The sequence below is a fragment of the Myxocyprinus asiaticus genome, chromosome 27, assembly GCF_019703515.2.
Source record: "Myxocyprinus asiaticus isolate MX2 ecotype Aquarium Trade chromosome 27, UBuf_Myxa_2, whole genome shotgun sequence".
Classification (NCBI taxonomy): domain Eukaryota; kingdom Metazoa; phylum Chordata; class Actinopteri; order Cypriniformes; family Catostomidae; genus Myxocyprinus; species Myxocyprinus asiaticus.
Window position 1 is genome coordinate 6127722 of NC_059370.1, and position 15469 is coordinate 6143190.

Below are 15469 nucleotides of genomic sequence, written 5' to 3' on the forward strand. Positions count from 1 at the left end.
TGAGATTAACCCTTTAAGGAATATTCCAGGTTCAATACAAGTTAAAATCAATTAACAGGATCTATGGCATAATGTTGATTTCCACAAAAAATTATTTGGACTTGTCCATCATTTATTAAAAAAAAAGAAAACAAAAAGGTTAAAATCTCAGTTACAGTGAGGCACTTACAATGGAAGTGAATGGGCAAGTCTATAAATGCTAAAATACACACTGTATCAAAAGTATAGCAACAAGACGTAAACAATATGCATGTTCACATGATTTTAGTGTGATAAAACTGCCTACTAACCTTATCTGTGTTGTTATTTTCAATATTAGAATTTTGTTGCCATGACACAGAAAAGGTAAGCAAGCGACTTTATCTCAATAAAATCATGTTAACATGTATAATGTTTACGTCTTGTTGCTATACTTTTGATACAGTTTGTATTTTAGCATTTATAGACTTGCCCCATTCACTTCCATTGTAAGGGCTTTAGTGTAAATGCAAATATTTCCCTTGTTTAACCTGTATTGAACCTGGAATATTCTTTTAAGTAGTATTTAAAAATTATATCAGCCTTCCAGAAACATTTCAATAATATTCTTTGAAGAGAGCTTAACATAGAAAATAATAATAATAATTATAGCTTCCATTATTAAAAAAAAAAAAAAAAGTGAGATAAAACATTAACCGTGATATCTCTGCGATTGCTGAGGCCACTTCTGCTCCATCTGTCTCTAAACTGAGAGAATAGAGCAGAGAAGAGCAGGCAGATCACGTTAGGAGGGGAAGAGGCCAGATTGCACAGCTTAAGTGCAGTTACTGGCTCACCCCAGACTTCTGCTGCACTGGGACGGGACGGGGAGCGCAGAGCAGCCATTACTTTTTCAGTGATTGTAAAAAGTTCCAGAGTTCTTTGATCACCTGCAAGAAAACAAATGTGGAGAGAGAGACAGAGAGAGAGGGGACGGGGAAAAGGATGAGTTGGTCAGTTTCTGTGATCTAGCGACTCATTTGGATTCTTGATAATTTGAACTGTGTAAGTTTGGATGAAAACTCCACATTAGCGGTGCGTCTGGGATTTAACTACAGTGCAGAGCCCAGAGGAAGGGGGTGCAGTCATTGTACATACCAGAGGGTATGACTAGTGCCTCTCTTTGATAAAGACATGTCTCACACCTCTTTGCCTGCTGTGATACAAGAGATGTTTCTGCTCGAAAACATACACACACGCGCGCGCGCACACACACACACACACACACACACACTCAACCCATTCTACATCTGAGAGGACACCTGCTCGGTAAAGTCTGAAATGCCCCAGCCACGTTTCTTCAGCAGATGCATAGGGTGCAACTCATCAAATCATACAACTCATTACAGATGAAAACACAATTGCACAAACTCTTGTGAAGGGCTGCACAATTAATTGAAATCAAATGAAAATTGCATTATGACCTCACGATGGACGCTTAGCGTATGCGTACAGTTGAACGTGAACATTTCAATTTGACTGTACGTGCATACACGTGGTTGGCGCATGCGCACAACGACTGCTATGAGATCCTGGACTATTTCTTTTCAAGAATTTAGACCCATAAAGATGGCTTTATTGTCCTTCAGACTCGAGATGTATAAAGGTGTATCTCCTGACGTGTTAAGTGGCGATTAAATCTTCTTCGAGCGCTACTTTGTGACAGCAACGGCTCAATTGTGAGCGTTGTCACATTGTGCACCCACTAATTAGTGCAAATAATTCCAGGCAATTGCGCATACTGCACGTTCAGTGGACACGCGGTTAGAAAAATCAGGCCGCACACACACAGTGTTTGAGCACTCAGTTGATGATGAAGTTTGCGCCATGCGTCCTGTATGTAGAGTTCTGACGAAGTTCACTTTGGGCTTAACAGATGTGCTCCGAGTTCAGTTCAGTTGGCTAACGTGCGCTGAGCACGTTATATTTAAAGCGCCCCAGATTCATTTTAATTTGACTTTTGCATAATTCCAAATATGTTTTCCCCTATAAATTAATGAATAAATACCAATAAAATACACCTTTGGCACCGGATATCCGTGGACAGAGGAGGAGATAAATGTTAAAAGGAGGAGCGCATTATACAACTGTTGTGAATTCAGCTACAACTAGGAAATCTTTAAGTCTTCTTGCAGTTTTATTTTCTGTCAAAATAAAAGCTCAACGGTTTAAAACTCTTTGGTTTAACTGGACTGCATAGCAACGGTTGTGTTAGTTAAGATTTAATTACAGAAATATATTACTATTTTATAACAATAATAATAATAATAACAACATCTAACTATCATCTAATATTCAAGTTGACTGTTCCCAAAAAAATTATGATGAAAAGTGGGCTAAGACCGTCTATCACAGAGTGGACAAAAACAGGTAAACAGTGGACAGGTACAATGTGAATATGAAAAAGACTGTTCTTTTTTTCTCTTTGTTTTATTTGTTTGTTTGTTTGTTTTTGGCCAAAGTGAAAAAGGTCAAGAGTTTGGTTCTTTTTAAGGGGACTCACCTTCATTTACATACTTATTCCAACGTGATTAACTTGCGCAGTAGCTCACCTCTTAGAGAGTAGGTTTGGACAGAAGACTGCGATTCGAGCCCAGCGAAACACACAAGCTGACACGTGAGACGAGAGTATCATAGAAGCGACATGACATGATATGGTTGCTTCAGAAAATGTGCTTTTCATTTCTCTTTTTTTTTTTGGACACTATCAGTTAGGTATAGGTGTTGGTTTAGAGCAAGGATGTCTGTTTTGTCACCTCTAATTTGATTTTAGAACATTATTAGTTACGTTTCGGTTAAAGGTTTAGGTTAGGGAGGTACGTTTTACTCATTAAAACCTCCATCTAATATTCACCTTAAAAACTCCATATGAATATGACACCATTTCACTCGTTTTTGGCACCCCCCACTGGACATTTCACAGGGAAACTGCAGTCAAACGTGTAATAAGGCACGCAATTTCCTTGGTAACACTTTACACTAAGGTTCCATTCGTTAACATTAATTATACCACAGATCTGTTGAATGCTTGATTCGGATTGGTTGACAGATGTTCTAAGGTGTGCAATTATTTTCCAGTAAATGCACGGCTATGAAATGTTTCCAGGTCTTGACAGCATTACAGTTCCATTTCACTTCACTAAATTATTTAAAAGAGCCCTACAGGCTACCACAACAAAATAACCAAATAAAACAAAGACAATGGTTAAGTAAATCGGATAAGAATGACAATGTCTGAAATTTCCTAAATTTCAGTTGAAAAGCACTCTAAAACTCACTCTCTCTCTCGTCTTACCCAGGCACACACACAGTGACACATATACATACGCACGCAAACACACACATACAAACAAACACACACTGACACACATTCATACGCAGTGCTGGGAGGATTACTAGTGAATTGTAATCAGGTACTGATTACTTTCAACCGAATTCTGCATGGTTTAATCATTTGAGTGGTCCACAAATTCAGAAAAATTATCGCAAATGTAAAAATATGAAGGAAGATTTCCTATTTTCATGTTTGTGATGCTGATAGAGGTCTTGGCCCTCCATCAATGACAGACTCAAATATGTTTGAGTTTAACAGGCATTTCTTATTGGAGTTACTTTTCTTTCTTTTTTTCTATTTTATCCCCTTGAGCTGTATCAAAACAAAATGCTGAATCTGTGGCCAAGGAAGTAGTTCCACTCACAAGCATTTTAGGGCCTGCTACTGACACACTCTTTAGGAAACTTAATGGCCACATAAAAAGCTCACTATATTCACGATGTTGCTTCATTTTATTTCACCAGTAAAATCATCATGAATATATCATTTATATTTTATATATCCCCCATTCCTAATTGGTACACTACACAAACAACACACACACACACACACACATACGCACACACTGATTTTTGCGCTCTCTTGCTTATAATTCATCCTGAGACAAAGAGGAGCAACAGCAGACGTGAGTGCGCTACAGTTAAAAGAGAGATTTTTCTCTTTCGACCCAAACTTTGCCATTTGTGAGGTCTGCTTTGCACAACTGCAATATTTTAGGTCAACACCCAGCTTGACACATAAGACTGCGAAAAAACTAGACTAGAAGAGATTAAAAGAGGGCAATGAGTGAACGAAAGATTTAAATCACAGCTAAAGATGTCAGTCTTGACAGTTCCCACCTGATTTTTTCAATGCCAAGAGGTCATTTAGTACATATTTCATTTGCTGATAAAAAATAAAAGAGAGAGAGAGAGAGAGAGAGAGAGAGGCAGGAATCTCTCAGTATGCCACCCCCAGCCAGCCCTCTAAAACACAAGATGCTAATGCTTCTGTATCTCTCTGCTTGCTGTGGAGCAGGGATGTGCAAAAGTACATATTTTCAAACTCGACTAGTTGTTGGGTTGAGTGAATGTCTAGTCTGGTTAAGGAAGCCCTGTATAATTACACTGGTTTAGGATCATGCAGACACCACCAATTTAGAGATGCTACGTCTTGAAGAGGATTTTAGCGTGCTGTGCTTTAGTGAGCTAACAGTAACTGTTGGACTGCCAAAACCAACAAAAGTTGCATCTCTGAATCCCCTTTAAAGCAATGCCACTACAGCCATTAAAGCACCGCGTTTGTAACAAACCCACTTCAACAAAACGTTTCAAGACAATTACTGTCAGACTCCAAATATATTAAGTGTTAGTCTATTTACAAATGACTGAGGTCTTTGGCCATTAAGTCGCGTCTTGTGTCACGAGTGTTTGCACTTTTAAGACTTAATGCGTCAAATTAGTCAAATATTTCACTTTTCAAAATGCATCTCGAGACCAATGCATTCTGTTCCATTCTATTCTATTAGCTTCTTCCAGATATTTTTGAATGCAAAAATGGAGCCTGATCTCATGAAAATTATGTGACTGTGGCGTCATTTTTGCAAAATGCTATTATTATGTGGTTCCTTAAACGCATCACTGCAGTTCCGAAGTGAAATGGCCACTGTGTAGCGCTAAAATCAAGTTACGTTTTCTTCGAAAAAGATGAGGATTTTAATGTTTATGCTCTATCATGATTTTCTTTTTTTAGTAAAAAAATAAATACAAAAATCACTAGACGACATCACTAATCAACTAGTTGAACATCTTCACCAATAGCTTCTTCTGAGTCTCTCATCTTCTCAGCAGTAGGGTTTTAATCTTTTAAGTGGACTATACTCATTTCTTATATAAAAGACCTTTCAGAAGTGTTGATAAATTGTATCAGGGCCATAAGTGCCGTACATGCTTTCTCCGCAATGCACAAATGCTAGAAATAAGCTTGCCAAAGTGTGACAGTGCTTTATGAAAGTGCCGATACTCACTTGCTTATCGGAGATCTTGAAAGAGCTTTTAGCGTAGTTTTCAAACTTCTGTTCCGTTTTTGGAAGTGACTTCCCCTGTTCAGAGAAACACATTTTTGAAGAAATGAAATGCCTCGTTTTCATCACTCGTGTCTCTCTGCTAAGTGTTGAGATCATTCTGACTTTGCGCCAGAGCACTGCAGCCATGATGAACAGGGTGAGTGTTGGGTGTTGGACACACTTCAGTGAACTTGCATTTTTTGTAGCCTTTACTGTAATTCCAGTTCCCCTTATCTACAGCAGACCGAATGAAATCACATGGACACAAATCATTGTATCTGCTCAACACAATCCATCCGCTGTATCCTTCCAGTTTCAAACGAGATGTTACTGCGCAACACACTAATCATCCTACTTTCTTGTTTCTGGTAAAAGGAATATTTTGGGCAATTTTCAACTTAATATCAATGTACTGCATCTATGCTAGTTATTACCCTGGACAATGATTTTAACTCATCCCTCAGTGTATATAAAATGAATGGGAAATGAGTTTATGGCACATGTTGATGGCATATCATGACATTCAGAGAAAGTCAAGATATGACAAAATTTACTGTTTCTGGACATATCTCTAAATCATCTTTTTTTGAGATGGAACTACTTCTCTACGTGGAGGAACTTCTGGTTGTGCATTACCAGCATATTTCCTGTGGGTGGAGTCAAGTTTGTTCCCTGTGTCCTCGCACAGAGACCAAGCGAAAGTAACCAGGCTGAAGTTTTTGGTGAATGGCAACTGCATGTGTCAAAAGACTGGATATAACTTTGCATAGACAGTGTTAGTAAGCAATTCTATCCAAGCAGTCTCATGCTAACAAATTTCAAGTATACACATTATAATTGTACATTGAACCAGTGTTATAATTGCATATTTGAAGCATTTATTAGCGGTGATGTACTCTTGCCTGCTTGGTTTCCATGTGCATCACTGTAAAAAAAAGAAACATTTCTTATTTTTACAAACTGATGGTTAGGGTCAGGATTATAAACATACAGTGCGAATAGTGTAGCCCGATTCCCAAACAACCGACTCTTATGAGCCGATTCTTTTAGGGTGTTTTCACACTAGCACTTTTGGTGCGCACCCGAGTTCGAATGACGTCAGAGTTCAGTTCGTTTGGGTGGTGGTGAACGCTGTTTTCAGAACTCCGGTGCGCACCTGCGAATCGCTTCCGAGTCCACTTGAAAAGGTGGTCTGGGGTACAGTTCATGTGAACTCCAGTGCGGTTCGCTGCTAATATAAATGCAATCGTACCAAATCGTGGAGGTGAACTGCTATTAATGACGAATAATTCGCGTATTTGCAGGCTCCCGATCGCAATTATTAAGGTTTAATGAATTTCTCATACCAGCTTGTGTCCAAATATATCACCTTCAGAGAGCAGCTCACATTCTTCACATCTCTTGCAACACATCCACGGGCTCGCGACAGACAAACGCTACTATTCTTCACATCGTTGCACATTCAATGCATCCATGGCAGACAAACATAATTGTCATTTTGTGCATGTAAAGTTTTGGTGGTAAATCCAAAGAGATGAATACTTTAATTACACAGTGAAGCTGATGTCTTCTTGAGTTGTTGCCTAGTTACAGTGCTAAACAGCTGCAGCTTATACTCACGTTGATGACGCCATCGGACCGCGGTTCAGACCCAAAAAATATGATGTGAACAGAGACCAGTGGGGGAAGGGGGGTGGAAATGAATTCGGGTTCGGTCCAAACAATTGAACCAAGTGTGAAAGCACCCTTAAAACTACAGTGTGAAACATACAGCGTGACCAGTGTAGTCTGAATCCCGAACAAATGGCTCTAATGAGCCAATACTTTTGAATCTACCGTGCGAAACATACAACGTTATCAGTATTGTCCTTTTTTCCAAACGAATGCATCTACTGAGCCGGTTCTTTTGAATCTACAGTGCAAAACATACATTGTGACCATTCTAGCCCGATTCCAAAACAAATAATCATAATGAGCCGGTTCTTTTGAATTTACCCTGCAAAACATACAGCATGACCAGTGTATTCTGATTCCTTAAAGGCCCCAATATATTTCCAAAGATGTTCTTCTTTTTCTTCATTCAGTGGTAAAAAGAAGTTCTAAACAGCGAGCAACGGTTCACTGTTTCTGAACATTCAGACACCCGCCACACCGCTGGGGGAGGCATTTAGATGTACATTTAAATACGAGGACGCTCAGTAAAACTTAAACTAATGTGACATTAAATGTGACTTTATGCCTCATTCTGTGAGTAGAATTCACATGAGGTCAGTAAAAGAAACTGTTTTAACTACTCGATGATGATTTAAAGTAATATATACAATGCATCTGGAAAGTATTCACAGCACTTCACTTTTTCCACATTTTGTTATGTTACAGCCTTATTCCAAAATGGATTAAATTCATTATTTTCCTCAAAATTCTACAAACAAAACCCCATAATGACAATGTGGAAGAAGTTTGTTTGAAATCTTTGCAAATTTATTAAAAATAAAAAACGAAAAAAATCACATGTACATAAGTATTCACAGCCTTTGCCATGACACTCAAAATTGAGCTCAGGTGCATCCTGTTTCCACTGATCATCCTTGAGATGTTTCTACAACTTGACTGGAGTCCACCTGTGGTAAATTCAGTTGATTGGACATGATTTGGAAAGGCACACACCTGTCTATATAAGGTCCCACAGTTAACAGTGCATGTCAGAGCACAAACCAAGCCATGAAGTCCAAGGAATTGTCTGTATACCTTTGAGACAGGATTATATTGAGGCACAGATCTGGGGAAGGGTACAGAAAAATTTCTGCAGCATTGAAGGTCCCAATGAGCACAGTGGCCTCCATCATCCGTAAATGGAAGAAGTTTGGAACCACCTGGACTCTTCCTAGAGCTGGCCACCTGGCCAAACTGAGCGATCGGGGGAGAAGGGCCTTAGTCAAGGAGGTGACCAAGAACCCGATGGTCACTCTGACAGAGCTCCAGCATTTCGCTGTGGAGAGAGGAGAACCTTCCAGAAGAACAACCATCTCTGCAGCACTCCACCAATCAGGCCTGTATGGTAGAGTGGCCAGACGGAAGCCACTCCTCAGTAAAAAGCACATGACAGCCCGCCTGGAGTTTGCCCAAAGGCACCTGAAGGACTCTCAGACCATGAGAAACAAAGATTGAACTCTTTGGTCTGAATGGCAAGCGTCATGCCTGGAGGAAACCAGGCACCGCTCATCACCTGGCTAATACCATCCCTACAGTGAAGCATGGTGGTGGCAGCATCATGCTGTGGGGATGTTTTTCAGCAGCAGGAACTGGGAGACTAGTCAGGATTGAGGGAAAGATGAATGTGGCAATGTACAGAGACATCCTTGATGAAAACCTGCTCCAGAGGACTCTGGACCTCAGACTGGGGCGAAGGTTCATCTTCCAACAGGACAATGACCCTAAGCACACAGCCAAGATAACAAAGGAGTGGCTATGGGACAACTCTGTGAATGTCCTTGAGTGGCCCAGCCAGAGCCCAGACTTGAACCCGATTGAACATCTCTGAAGAGATCTGAAAATGGCTGTGCACCGACGCTCCCCATCCAACCTGATGGAGCTTGAGAGGTCCTGCAAAGAAGAATGGGAGAAACTGCCCAAAAATAGGTGTGCCAAGCTTGTAGCATCATACTCAAAAAGACTTGAGGCTGTAATTGGTGCCAAAGGTGCTTCAACAAAGTATTGAGCAAAGGCTGTGAATATTTATGTACGTGATTTCTTTTTCATTTTTTACTTTTAATAAATTTGCAAAGATTTCAAAACAAACTTCTTTCACGTTGTCGTTATGGGGTATTGTTTGTAGAATTTTGAGGAAAATAATGAATTTAATCCATTTTGGAATAAGGCTGTAACATAACAAAATGTGGAAAAAGTGAAGCGCTGTGAATACTTTCCGGATGCACTGTATGCAGTATAAAATGTTTCAATTGTCTTGTATACAATCTGAATTCAGGACGCTAATGCGCTAACAAGCTACACGTGGCCATAATATGAGCCGGTTACACTGTTATTGTGATTTATGATGATACTTTTGCAAAGATGAGTGTATAAAAGTGTTCTTGTGTAGAATAAAGACAAAAGAATGATGATAGAGGCATATCTTACTTTAGACAGATGTGTGAATGGCTTTTGCTGCAGATGGCACATGAGTGAATGGGCACTTGAGAGTATTTGAGAAGATTTGATTCCATGTTTCTGGAAAATGTCTCTGCATGAACGTCTGCACGTTTGTTCTTCATTTTCTTAGGAAGTATATTGAGGCCTTAACAACTGACTTACATGAGCCAATTATTTTCAATCAACAGCGTTAAAAATAGAGTGGTACCAGTGTAGTCTGATTCCAAAACAAATCACTCTAGCGCAAATAAAGTGTGACTATTGTAGGCCGATTCCCAAACAACTGACTCTTATGAGCTGATTCTTTTCAATCTACAGCATGAAACATACAACGGGACCAGTGTAGTCCGATTCCCAAACAAATGACCGGTTCTTTTAAACTTAAGGCTTGTGAGACTTCAGTCAGGCAGTGCAGTTACAGACTGTTTCAAATGACAATGTGTCGTTAAAGAGACGCATGAGTTTTGTTGTAATCAGTGGAATTTTTAAATAATTCTTCCTGAAAAGTACAAAAAATATAGTTAATGGATTTGGTGAAGGAGCTGTAATCGTTAATTCCATCCCTACTGACGGGATAAATCAGGGTTATTGTTTCTGGTAATCAACAACATACCACACATGTAATGCATAGACATTCATTAGTAACTCGGAAAAGAGAGAGAAAAAAATCTCTATACATTAAAGAAACTCAATACGCTGATTCTCCTCGTCATGGCATGTATTTTCATACTTTTGTTTAACATGGAGAGGATCGGCACCGCTTTTTAAGAACATACCGATGCTATGAGACCCTCACAGAGATCAAGAAGTCTCTAATCGAGAAGATGAAGATGAGGAGGGTGACGATGTTGACTGAGGTGGCCTCCATGTGCTCTTAGTGAATCAAAGTGTTTTGGGAGTTGATTGAGGAAGTGAGCAGGTGGGCTCAGGAAGGCGGCTTAATCCCAGCACAGGGCCGATACGGTGATGTCACAGAGCTGGTCACCCCCCCTCCGGCCTCAATCTTGTTACTCACACACCTCATTAATATCTGACCATCGCAGTGTCTGTTGAATTGGCCGATTTACCGTTAACACTTAACGTGAGTGTTTGTTTGTATGTCAGAACTTTGACAACAGCGAATGGGGTGCTTATTTAGAACAATAAACATCGATAAAAGATTGTATCAGTAGATCTCCAACAGAAATAGATACACAGTTAGCAGAGAGAGAAACCTCGGCATGGAAGGGAATATTTTGAGATGTTTGCATACCTCTTTAACTGCTGATGATAGCTTATTTTTGACCTCATTCAGGTTGGGAGTGCTGGGCGCCTTCCCAGAAGGCCCTGCTGCAGACTTGTCTTTTACTTTCTGTGGTGCCTGTAAATAAGAGAAACCCTATTCATCTACCCAACATCCAAACACACACAGCAAAACATGTTAAAACCCCATTTTTAAACCGTGAAAAAGTCACATTCTCAATAAATACTAATAATTTAGAGTGACAAAAAATGCTTTGTACAATCAGAAATCTAAATCTTGTAATAACACTGGTTTATATCCATAATTCTGTCTGTTAGTGACAAATACAGTAACATGTCATGTTTACTTTTCAATTTCAAATATAACTGAAAACCTCTGTCTTAAAATCAATAAATCTGTTTACACTGCAAATGACGATTTGTCTATACAGCGGTGTTGTCATTGCAAAAAAAATTGTTCGGGGGACACACATTTGTCCACAATAAGGGAAATGCTGTAAAATAGTTTTTATTAAGAATTCAGAGAGGTTTTAGCACTTTTGTTGCATTATCTATGTTTTTTTGTGGCAAACAGTTGTTTCGTGTGATAATACCTTTAGGGTTATCTGTCTCCTCTTAGACCTTGTTAACTCTATTTCAGTTCTCCTCATGCATATGCAACAGAAGTACAGGTAGGCTATATAAGCATTTCTGTGGAGAATTTAGGTTATTTAATTACTGACCTAGAATCGGTTATAATGTTCTTATTTGAGCTGTCTAATTGTATAATCTAAATCTAAATTTGAGTCAATTCAACTAAAATTATTAAGTAGAAACAACATTTAAATAGCAAATCTAAGCTAAGTCTACTTGCATCTAGTAATATTAACTTAAATAGTTAAGTTCATTCTATATGAAAACCAAGTTACGTGAACTTATACTGCGTTCCAGATGAAGTCGGAGGTGGGAATATCCATGTAGAAATTTCCCACTTCCGACCTCTGTGCGTTCCAGTCAATCTCACGTCACGGTCACGAACACACGCCAAATGCATAAACACAGCACAGCCTTCCAGATGCTAGCTGGCTCTCTAGTAGCTATTTCACGAGCAAAATAGGTGAAAACGTTGGCAATGATTGAAACACAAACAATTCTTCTTAGCATCCTCTTGTATATTTTTTGTACATTGCATATTCATACACTTAAAATACTTAAAAGTTTGTTTTTATGTTTCATAAAACCCAGCTCCAGTTTATGCTTGGAGGTCACCCCCATCTTGGAATTGAGTCAAATGACGCTTCTCGCTGAGCTCGGGGTTGATCGATCTGCCCCAAGTTCACAAGTCGGATGTCTGACTTTGGGTGGCGTTTCAGTCATTATTTCCTAGTAGGAGGTGGGAAAATTTAGAGTTCCGATTTGTCTGGAACACAGCATTATTTACATACGTTTTTGAGACATCATTACTCAGTTCACTTCTGCGTTTTGCTTCAGGGGGCGTGCTTCCGGTACAGCCACGAAATTACAGCTGAAGTCAGGGGCCTGGGTAGCTCAGTGGTAAAGATGCTGGCTACCACCACTGGAGTTCGCTAGTTTGAATCCAGGGCGTGCTGAGTGACTCCAGCCGGGTCTCCTAAGCAACCAAATTGGCCCGGTTGCTAGGGAGGGTAGAGTCACACAGGGTAACCTCCTCGTGATCGCTATAATGTGGTTCGCTCTCGGTGGGGCGTGTGGTGAGTTGTGCGTGGATGCCGCGGTGGATGGCGTGAAGCCTCCACACGTGCTATATCTCCGCGGTAACGTGCTCAACAAGCCATGTGATAAGAAGTGTGGGTTCACGGTCTCAGATGCGGAGGCAGCTGAGATTCGTCCTCCACCACCTGGATTGAGGCGAGTCACTACGCCACCACGAGGACTTAGAGCACATTGGGAATTGGGCATTCCAAATTGGGAGAAAAAGTTGAAGTCAGAAGTTTACATACACTTAGGTTGAAGTCATTAAAACATTTTTTTATTAATATTAGCAAACTATAGTTTTGGCAAGTCATTTAGGACATCTACTTTGTGCATGACACAAGTAATTCATCGTTCATCTTTACAAACAATAGTATGCAAATATAAACACCATGGGACCACTCATGAATGAGACGCCTAATGAGTCTCCTAGAGGTAAACGTAGTTTTGTGCGAAAAGTGCAAATCAATCCCAGAACAACAGCAAACGACCTTGTGAAAATACTGGAGGAAACAGGTAGACAAGGATCTATATCCACAGAAAAATGAGTCCTATATCGACATAACCTGAAAGGCTGCTCAGCAAGGAAGAAGCCACTGCTCCAAAACTGCCATAAAAAACAAGACTACAGTTTGCAAGTGCATATGGGGACAAATGTCTTACTTTTTGGAGAAATGTCCTCTGGTCTGATGAAACAAAAATTTAACTGTTTGGCCATAATGGCCATCGTTATGTTGGAGAAAAAAGGGTGAGGCTTGCAAGCCGAAGAACACCATCCCAACCGTGAAGCATGGGGGTGGCAGCATCATGTTGTGGGGGTGCTTTGCTGCAGGAGGGACTGGTGCACTTCACAAAATAGATGGCATCATGAGGAAGGAAAATTATGTAGATATATTGAAGCAACATCTCAAGACATCAGCCAGGAAGTTAAAGCTCAGTCGCAAATGGGTCTTCCAAACGGACAATGACCCCAAGCATACCTCCAAAGTTGTAGCAAAATGGCTTAAGGACAACAAAGTCAAGGTACTGGAGAGGCCATCACAAAGCCCTGACCTCAATCCAACAGAAAATTTGTGGGCAGAACTGAAAAAGTGTGTGCAAGGAAGCCTACAAACCTGACTCAGTTACACCAGTTCTGTCTAGAGGAATGGGCCAAAATTCCAGCAACTTATTGTGAGAAGCTTTTGGAAGGCTAACCAAAACGTTTGACCCAGTCAAACAATTTAAAGTCAATGCTACCAAATAAGTGTATGTAAACTTCTAACCCACTGGGAATATGATGAAAGAATTAAAAGCTGAAATAAATAATTCTCTTTGCTATTATTCTGACATTTCACATTCTTTTTTTTTTTTTTTTATACTTTTTTTAAATGTATTTTTTTATCCCCTTTTCTCCCAATTTGGAATGCCCAATTCCCACTACTTAGTAGGTCCTCGTGGTGGCGCGGTTACTCACCTCGATTCGGGTGGCAGAGGACAAGTCTCAGTTGCCTCCGCTTCTGAGACAGTCAATCCGCGCATCTTATCACGTGGCTCGCTGTACATAACACCATGGAGAGTCACAGCACGTGGAGGCTCATGATACTCTCCGCGATCCTTACGTGCCCCATTGAGAGCGAGAACCTCTAATCGTGACCACGAGGAGGTTACCCCATGTGACTTTACCCTCCCTAGCAACCGGGCCAATTTGGTTGCTTAGGAGACCTGGCTGGAGTCATTCAGCACACCCTGGATTCGAACTCGTGACTCCAGGGGTGGTAGTCAGCGTCAACACTTGCTGAGCAACCCAGGTCCCCGACATTTCATATTCTTAAAATAAAGTAGTGATCCTAACTGACCTAAGACAGGGAATGTTTTCTACGATTAAATGTCAGGAATTGTGAAAAACTGAGTTTAAATGTATTTGGCTAAGGTGTATGTAAACTTCTGACTTTACATGTACTTTTCACACGCGTTATTTTCTGTGAATGACATTGGAAAATATCCATCGCACATTGAGACAAGGAGCTGTTGCTCCATTCAGTATAAAGAAGGGGTTTAACAACATGTATTTTAAGTTATATCGACCACAATGAGCGTGAATATTCATAAGCCATAGACCAGCAATGGCTAAGCAAGGTCCCTGTTTCTGACTGTATTACACATGTTATTATTTTGATTCATTTTTCTAGATAAAGTGTAGCCCTATGTGATATGTTAATATAATATGACAACTGACAAGGCTTCGCTGCAAATGCAGGAGTGAATGAACGATAATATATTTCTTAGCATAGTGACTCTAACCATACAATTTGTCTAGTAGTGGTCAATATTAGTTTAATTGTATTGTATTGATGCTATATAATATAGTTTTTACTTTCAGTATAATTTACGTAAATAAAAATTGTGTCCTGTTTCTGAGAGATTTATCATGTGCGTGTGCAGAGGTCTGCCGAACTAAAGCGAGCAATGATGATGGACAAATGCTCTTCTTTTTTTTTTTAAGCAAGAAGGGGACACCAGTTGCATAAATGTGCAATAAATAAAAGTTAGTTCTGAGAAAAGCTCTAGCAGCATTTGTTTGCAGATGCCACTTGGTTTGATATTTTGTTGTTTGATGCAATGAAAATCATTTATTTTAAGTGTGGCTTAAGTGTCCAAATACTTTTGGGGCCACTGTATATCGTCCACAGATACAGAAAACACTATTTCTTTGGTATGATCCAGTGTATGTAAGTGATCAATTACTGTCATAACTATCCTACTTGTAGCAGCAGCTATGTAAATGCCTCCAACTTGCAAAAAACTAAGTTGGTACTTTAAAAGGAAAATATTTTACATGGTCGTTGATGTTCAGTCACAGTAAAGAGGGATCATTGGGTTAAATGTCTATAATATTACATCTTCACTAAAGAATTTAGTGTCCACCCTCTATGAGTGTGGGTGTATGTCTGTGTTCATTGGGCACAGGTGTGTGCCCAAGATATACTTTC

The 15469-nt window shown here is 39.8% G+C and overlaps 1 pseudogene; it reads right to left on the reverse strand.

The window, feature by feature from the left end:
• Positions 1-436: 436 nt before the first annotated feature.
• LOC127418342 (nucleophosmin-like) overlaps positions 437-15469 on the reverse strand; it is a 61163-nt pseudogene continuing 46130 nt past the window's right edge.